The sequence below is a fragment of the Telopea speciosissima genome, chromosome 4 (genome assembly GCF_018873765.1).
Source record: "Telopea speciosissima isolate NSW1024214 ecotype Mountain lineage chromosome 4, Tspe_v1, whole genome shotgun sequence".
Classification (NCBI taxonomy): Eukaryota; Viridiplantae; Streptophyta; class Magnoliopsida; order Proteales; family Proteaceae; genus Telopea; species Telopea speciosissima.
The window spans coordinates 44,414,878-44,422,324 of NC_057919.1; positions in this window are offsets into that span (position 1 = coordinate 44,414,878).

A 7,447-nucleotide genomic window follows, 5' to 3' on the forward strand; every position below is an offset into this window, starting at 1 on the left:
CTGTACGCAGACACATGGGCTGGGTATTCAGGAGGACAGGTTAGTCATTTTGCTCACCCCCATGTGTCTAGGCGCAGCCTGGCGCAGAACATTTGCCCTAATTTCTTTTACAGTAGTTTCCATGTTATGCCCCCCTTCCATATTGAACTTCTCAAGTCTTCGAAAAAACGTGATCAAGATGAGGATCAGCTTTCCCTTTGTTGCTCCATCTCCTAGAGAATCCATACTGGGCATCCTTGCAGTAGCCATCAGTTTGAACCCCACATTTCCATATGCAGTGCAAATCACAAAATCGCAAGTTAAAACCTCAAGGACCAAAAGTACATTTTGTAGAACTGTCACTGTCAGATAGGATTGTTATTTTGATTTTACTTTCTCATCCTAGCCTTTCATGACTCTTGATTTGGCATTAGCCAAAATTATCCTTCCAACCAAATTCCTTAATCCTGTTGTGGAAGGATGGGAGTAGAAATTGCATTTTGCCACTGACCGCATTGTACTGTGTTTAATATGGACTTCAGGGCTCCATAAGCCATTTCACTGTAAAAGGTTGGTGCTCATTTTGTAGAACGTTTTCAATCTTAGCCTCTGAGTTGCCCAGTTTTAATCTTTTGGGTGAGCCAAACAATGACTACTCAAATGAATTCTGGTTCATCCCTCCACTACTGCTGGTTGGGCCCAGGCTTTTGGGATGTCAAAGGGTGGGGATAGAGGTTGTTCCATGTATTGTAGATCCTATTATATTCTATGTTTCTGGATCCTTTTGAGTTCAGGTCCAGAAATGCTACGTTGGTTCGGTGCTTTACCTGCTAGATAATGAGGTGCCCAACAAATGTTTGATGATAATTTCAACTTAATGAAAGTGGCAAGAAAAGCCAAGAGGAGAGCATACGATGGAAGAATCCCACTTTTCAAAGTTTTTTTTTATTTTTTTGGTAAGAAGAAAATGCATTAATATTAACAAAGAGAACAAAAGTCTGAGATGGAGTCATCTACCACATTTACAGCCTTAGAGTTGCGCCCCTTAGTAATTAGGATATCAAAAAACACAAAAAAAGAGAATGTCATGTAGCAGGTGAAAAAGTTTTCAAGGCCAGCAATGAAAATGTTCTTTTTGAAACCAAAATACCAAGTTCGCCGAGTCTGTCCAGACAACTAAGTGCTTGACGCCTTTGTCTTGTCTTGATTTGATACCTTTTTGATTGTCTTTCCTTATGCTTCATCTGTAGAATCTACAATTCCATAATCAAATGAAAACACAAATGTATCTGAATTTAGATAGAGTATGGTGGCTCAGTCGCTTTCCTTAGTATCATGTTTGAAACTTCCATCAGTTAGAAGTAGAGTGCATCCTTTTGGTGGTTTCAGATCATGTGGAGGGAGAAGACATGAGGCTGAAGAGAGCTGGGAGTTGGTGATAAATAATTCCAAAGTGGGACTCAAGAGGGGGGGGGGGGGAGGATGGTAAAGAAGATGGAATTAAGGTACTCTCAAGTCTTAATATTAGAGAGAACTCGATGTGGGTTGGGTTTATCCTAGTCATGGACAACTCGATTCCGTTCTGACCATATATAGTATAAAAGAAGTGTATTGCATCAGATTTAGTGGAAGATGAAATAAAATAAAAAAGAAAAGAGGACCATGAGGGGATAGTTAAACCCGAGATCTTGAGTCCCACACTACATCCAAACCAAACAATGCGCGAAAAGAAACATTCAAAAAACAAGTACCAAAAAGATTCCTTCACTTCATTATACATCACACACTTAGTGTCAATTGAGAAAAATCTAGAAAGGTAGCTTTTGGTCTAGAGACCATTATGACAGCATTTTCATAGAAATAACTTAAATCTAAGATGAATCTTCACTATGAAGGATGGGGATGGGGCATAAAGAGGGGGATATCATCTTCTTTTTCCAAAATAGATGGCAACTGTTTTGGTTGAAAATTTTTCAGTTTTAGAAAAAGGGTAGAATAGAGAATCAATGGTGAGGGCTAGTGAGAGCTTTACTTTGAGAATGTAAGACACAACTTCAGGTGGGAAAAGAGAGGAGATGAGTGGAAGGTTCCAATTTCTATAGGTGTCTCTCAATTCAGAGACAAAGGTAAAAAGAACAATTAGATGCCAAGGAGGGAGGAGTAGAAAATGAAGGAAGATGAGGGATCTAGGGACCCATCCAAATTTTAACCTTGTTTCCACTTCCTATGTGCCAACATATAATCTATTTACATAGGGGGCGTAAATTCAAGATATTTCTCCAAAATCTTGAACAGTTCCTAGGTAAAGGGGCTTCAAGTTTCATTCCGATAATATTTTGCTTTTAGAGTTTGAACCCACAATTCCTCAGGATTGTGTTATGCCAACATAAATTTAGAAGCAAAGCCAGATTATGAATACTGCTGGTACAGATCCCCCAATCCACCTCTAGACTTGTGTTGGCAAATTTTGTCCCAACAAATAGTGTGGATCTTTCTCTTCTCTAGAATATCCCCACCAAAAGTTCCTTTGGAGAGAATCTAAGTCTTGGCAGATTGATTGAGGGAATTTGAAAATTGTTATATGGTAAGTAGGTGAAGAGGAAAGAACTGATTTGATGAGGATCGTGCGCCTAGCTTGTGATAAGAGATTTATTTTTCATCCGACAAGTTTTTGTTCTATTCTATTAACAATATCCTTGTAGGAAGTAGTACTAGAACGGGAAAAAGATAATTTTGTACCCAAGAACTTTGCCTCACGCGGAAGTTTTTGGAATCCAAGAAGATTGGAAAGAATACGTCTACTAGTCTGTGCAATTAGCACTACAATGAATGAAGCTCTTGTCAAAATTGACAACCTGACCTGACATATCTTCGAACAGTTAAAGAATAGATTTGATCAAGAGGATCTCATTGGCACTGGCTTTACAAAAAATAAAGTAATCATATGCAAAAAATAGATGGGAAATGGAGGGTGCATAATGGAAGAGTTTTATTCCTTTGAAGAAGCCACCATCCTGAGCTACCCCTAGCATACGTGATATAAGGCTTCCATTCCAAAAAGGAAGAGATAGATAGAGAGGGGGTCATCTTGACGAATACCTCTTGAGGTAGAGAAATGTGAAAAGGCCGAACCATTGAGCTTAATTGAATAAGAATACGAAGAAATGCAATTCAAAACCAAATCACACCAATGGAAACTGAAGCCTAGTAGATTCATGATATATAGCACGAATAAAGCACCATTCAGTGTGATCATAGGCCTTGGACATATCAATTTTCAGCGCAATGAGTCCTGAATTCTCTTTTTTTGTGCTTAATGTGATAGAAAATTTTGTGAGCCAAGATGATATTATCTAAAATCTGAGGTCCACGAATGAAAGCACCTTGAAGGGGAGAAATAATATTTTGTAGAAACGGACGTAGCCTATTAGCTAAAATTTTTGAAAAAAAATTTATCGGCTACGTTGCAAAGAGTGATTGGTCGAAATTGCTCAACTCGATTGGCTACAGATTGTTTAGGGATAAGAGTGACTAAAGTATGATTTAGGCAGGGGGGAAGGGTACCATTGGAGAAAAAATCAATCACAAGGTTGAAGAGGTCAGGTGAGATCACATCCCAACATTTTTGGTAGAACATTGCTTGAAACCCCTCTGGACCCGGAGTCTTAAAGGGGTCCATTATCAAAGACCACCTCTTTGATCTTGTCAATAAAGGGAATGCAAGTTAATGCCTTATTGTCCTCCAATGAGATTGAAGGGTGGAAGAAATCAGCAATATAGTTAGGTTCTAACAGATTAGAGGTAGCAAAAAATTGAGAAAAAAAATCCGCAAAAACCAAGGCAATCTTAGGGGAAGAGGAAACCACACCACCCTCTGAAGAGTGAATGGAAAGAATCCGCTTAGAACAATGTCTACTTCTTGTTAGAGCATGGCAATACCTAGTATTCCGATCACCAAGCAACACAAAATTATCCCTGGATTTCTGTTTCCAAAATATGTCCTCGGCCAGAAGTAAATTATCAATCTGTGACTCCAAAGATGAAATAAGGTCCAAATTCTCAATAGAAGGGTCAATCAAGAGCGTAGTTTGAAGCTGAGAGAGTAAAAGATCTTTTAAACCATGAATATTGCCAAAAATCTCCTTATTCCATTTTTTTTAGAAACCAAGTTAGAAGCATATAAGTGAGATCGTTTATTAATAAAAGAATTCAAAAAAATTATTGTGAGAAAACCAAGCTGCTTGGAAATGAAAAACTTTTTAAAAGAAATGGAAATTTGATCAGTAAAGAAGATAAGGGGGTTATGGTCAGAACCAATGTTAGGTAGAACAGAAATATACACATTCAAACAAAAATTCCACCATGAGCAAGATGCCAAACCCTTGTCAAGATGCTCCCTAATTAGCCTATGGGGTTTTTGTTTATTGGTCCAGGTGAAGAAAGGTCCCTCGGATGGGAGTTCACAGAGGTTAATGGTAGAAATCAGATATTGGGATGCACAAATAGAACTAGAAGACAAGTTCAATGGTCGCCCTCCAAATTTCTCTTAATGAGTAAGGATTTCATTTAAGTCACCCATAAGAAGAATAGTAAGGGATTGCGAATCCATAATATGTGATAGCTAATTCCAGAAGGCAATCCTTGAAGAAGGTTTAGGTGGGGCATAGAGGAAAATTAAGATCCAAGATAAGCCCAATTATAATCTAAAAATCTAGCTACAATTTGTTACACCCGCACCCAAAATACACCCTCATATTCCGTTTCAATTTGAACTTTTACTAACGGGTGCTGCCACGATGCCAACGGTCAACACCTGTGACCTTGGACTTTAATAGTCAAGGGGGAAAGCTCGAACTCAAGGATTGTGTTCATACCTTGATGGGCGATTGAACCACACCGTGAAGTAAGCCTTGAACCCAAAATTTTGGTATGCATATCCCTTCGAAGTCCTGGAAGTCCCAGCCACTTTCTTTGTGTCTTTAGCCCTTACAGCAGCAATGGAGTCACGAACGGACTCACAAGACTAGTTCCGTTCATGCTGTTTCTTGCCTTTTCATTGTTTTCTTGTGTGGGACCCACATCCCCGTGTTTTGGACACAATGACTAAGCTCTTGGACAAGATAGACCCCCACCCTAACCTTCTCTTGGTTTGTTGAGCCATGAAAGTGGGCCCACAAGACTTAACTAATACAAATAATGGTTCTCTTTTATTAGAGTGAGCCAAACAAGCCCTAGACTAAAATACATTTTCGGACCTTAGGCTAAGCCAAACATATCCTAACTACTTAGACCTAAAGGGGCTTGGAACCTTAGCCAAACTGGCCCTAAGGCCCAACTTGAATTAAAGGGATTTCCTAACTTTAAAAGACCTAGACAAACAGGCCCTAAGACCCATTTCATCTAATAAAAAGAGGGCTTAGCTTTAGATCCTCATTTCTTCCCCATCCAAGCCAAACCGTGGAGGAGAAGAGGGAAGAAGAAGAAGAAGAAAGGAAGAGGAAAGGGAGGGGAAGGAAGAAAGAGGAAGGGGGAAGCAAGAGAAGAGATCTTGCCGTCCTACCTCCTCCCCTCTTGCTGTCCGGACAAGGATAGAAGAAAAGAGTGGAAGGTGGATCTTCAAGGCTGGTTGAAGCTGGAGTTTGGGCTCCACTCATCTAGGTAAGCTTTCATCCTACTACACTCTCATCCTCCATTCTTGGGTTTAAGTAGGTTTTACTAGGAATGGGTTAACCTAGGGTTCCATTTGGGACTCAAGGTGGAGCCTAGCCCATAATGGGGTTCCATTAATGAAGATCTACCCCTAATATTAGCTCCACTCAGCCCATCTACAGCCCTTGCTGCTGTTCTATGGTTTTCCAAACCCTAAATCTTATACTTGGACCAAAGGAGTTGAATCCTTGTGTGACCTTAGACCCGTGAGGTGGGACTAGATTCTAGTGATCCTAGGGAGGCTTATGACTCCCCTCTCTGACCTTTAGAGCCATTTGACCTTTAGGTTCCAAGATGGGGAAGAAAATCCATAAAAATCTCAGAAAGAACCTCAACTGATGCACGAACGGATCCAGTGTCGTGGTTCCGTTCGTAAATCCGTCCAATACATTGGTGACTAGCATGAGCGGAGCTAGGAACGGATTCACCTACTGGTTCCATCCGTGGTTCCGTTCCCTCTTGGGAATGTCTCAGGGATCGAACAGATGCACGAATGGATTCATGGAGAGGTTCCGTCCATGAATCCGTCCCTCATTTTGACTATTTGACCTAGACGGACTCACCCTGTTGCTTCCGTCCGTGAGTCCGTCCGTACTGTCTTGTGTAAAACCCAACTTTAACCTTGGGGACACAGCATGAGACCCCTCCACACATCTTCTAACACTTGCTCTCGCATCTTTAGACCGTCTAATTCGTACGGGAGAGCATATATCAAGGCAATCCATACCAAACACATTGAACGATATTCGAGTTATGATGAGTGGGTCTTGGGTGTGATGGAGTATCAATATGCAGCGGAAATAAAACTTAATTTTCTAATCATATTAGAAATCAAGATCAATCCATTTGTAGGAATAGGGATTTCCATTATAAATTACCATCACATGGAAGGGGAGAAATGGTTTCCTTGAGTGTCACAAATGCAACACCTCCTACGGATTGTAGCTTTTCTCCAACACTGCGGCAAAGGTACGCACACACTCTGTGACAACACTTGCCACAGACTTTAAGTTCAACCTTGGAACTCAAAATAGAGAAAAATGAAAAAGAGAATACATTTTCTGTTTTCCAAAACTAAAGCCGATCCCAGGCCGTTGTCTCTTCCATACTGTTTACAGAGTGTGTCAAGTGTTAATCAAACCGTAATGTTTCCTCATCAAGCACTTAGTTTTTTTTTTAAATAAAGCTATTAAAACGACACGTGGCATGAGGTGTCACCACACTCTCTAATGAATTCGGCTTTAGCCCTTATACGACTTATAAAGTTGGTTTCTAATCGCTTCTCTTCATTATCCTTTTACACATACATATATTATAATATATAATATAGAAAAAAATATAGATGAAACAAAAGTTTCTCAAACCTTTCGTCCTCATCTCCTTTTCCATAATATATAAAATAATATATATAAATAAACAATCATTAGTTAATCCCATTAACCAATCAAATTGAGATTTAATATTAATTAACTATTAAATCTCACTTTGTAATTAATCCGTTAGTTGCACGTACAATTCTTCGCCGCTGGCATTGGGAAAAGGTATGATCTCAATGGGAAATCTACTATAGATGTCGATCGGTTAATGCCAACAATTCTAAATTAAAAGCATTTACCAATTACTACATCAGATGTAGATATAACTCTTATTCCTCCCAAAGTTGTAGTAGTCAAGTATTGATTTGGTCTCTCCACTTAACAATATTACATGACAAACCTTTAGGCATGGAAATAATAACTGTCACAACCTAGGTTTGTCG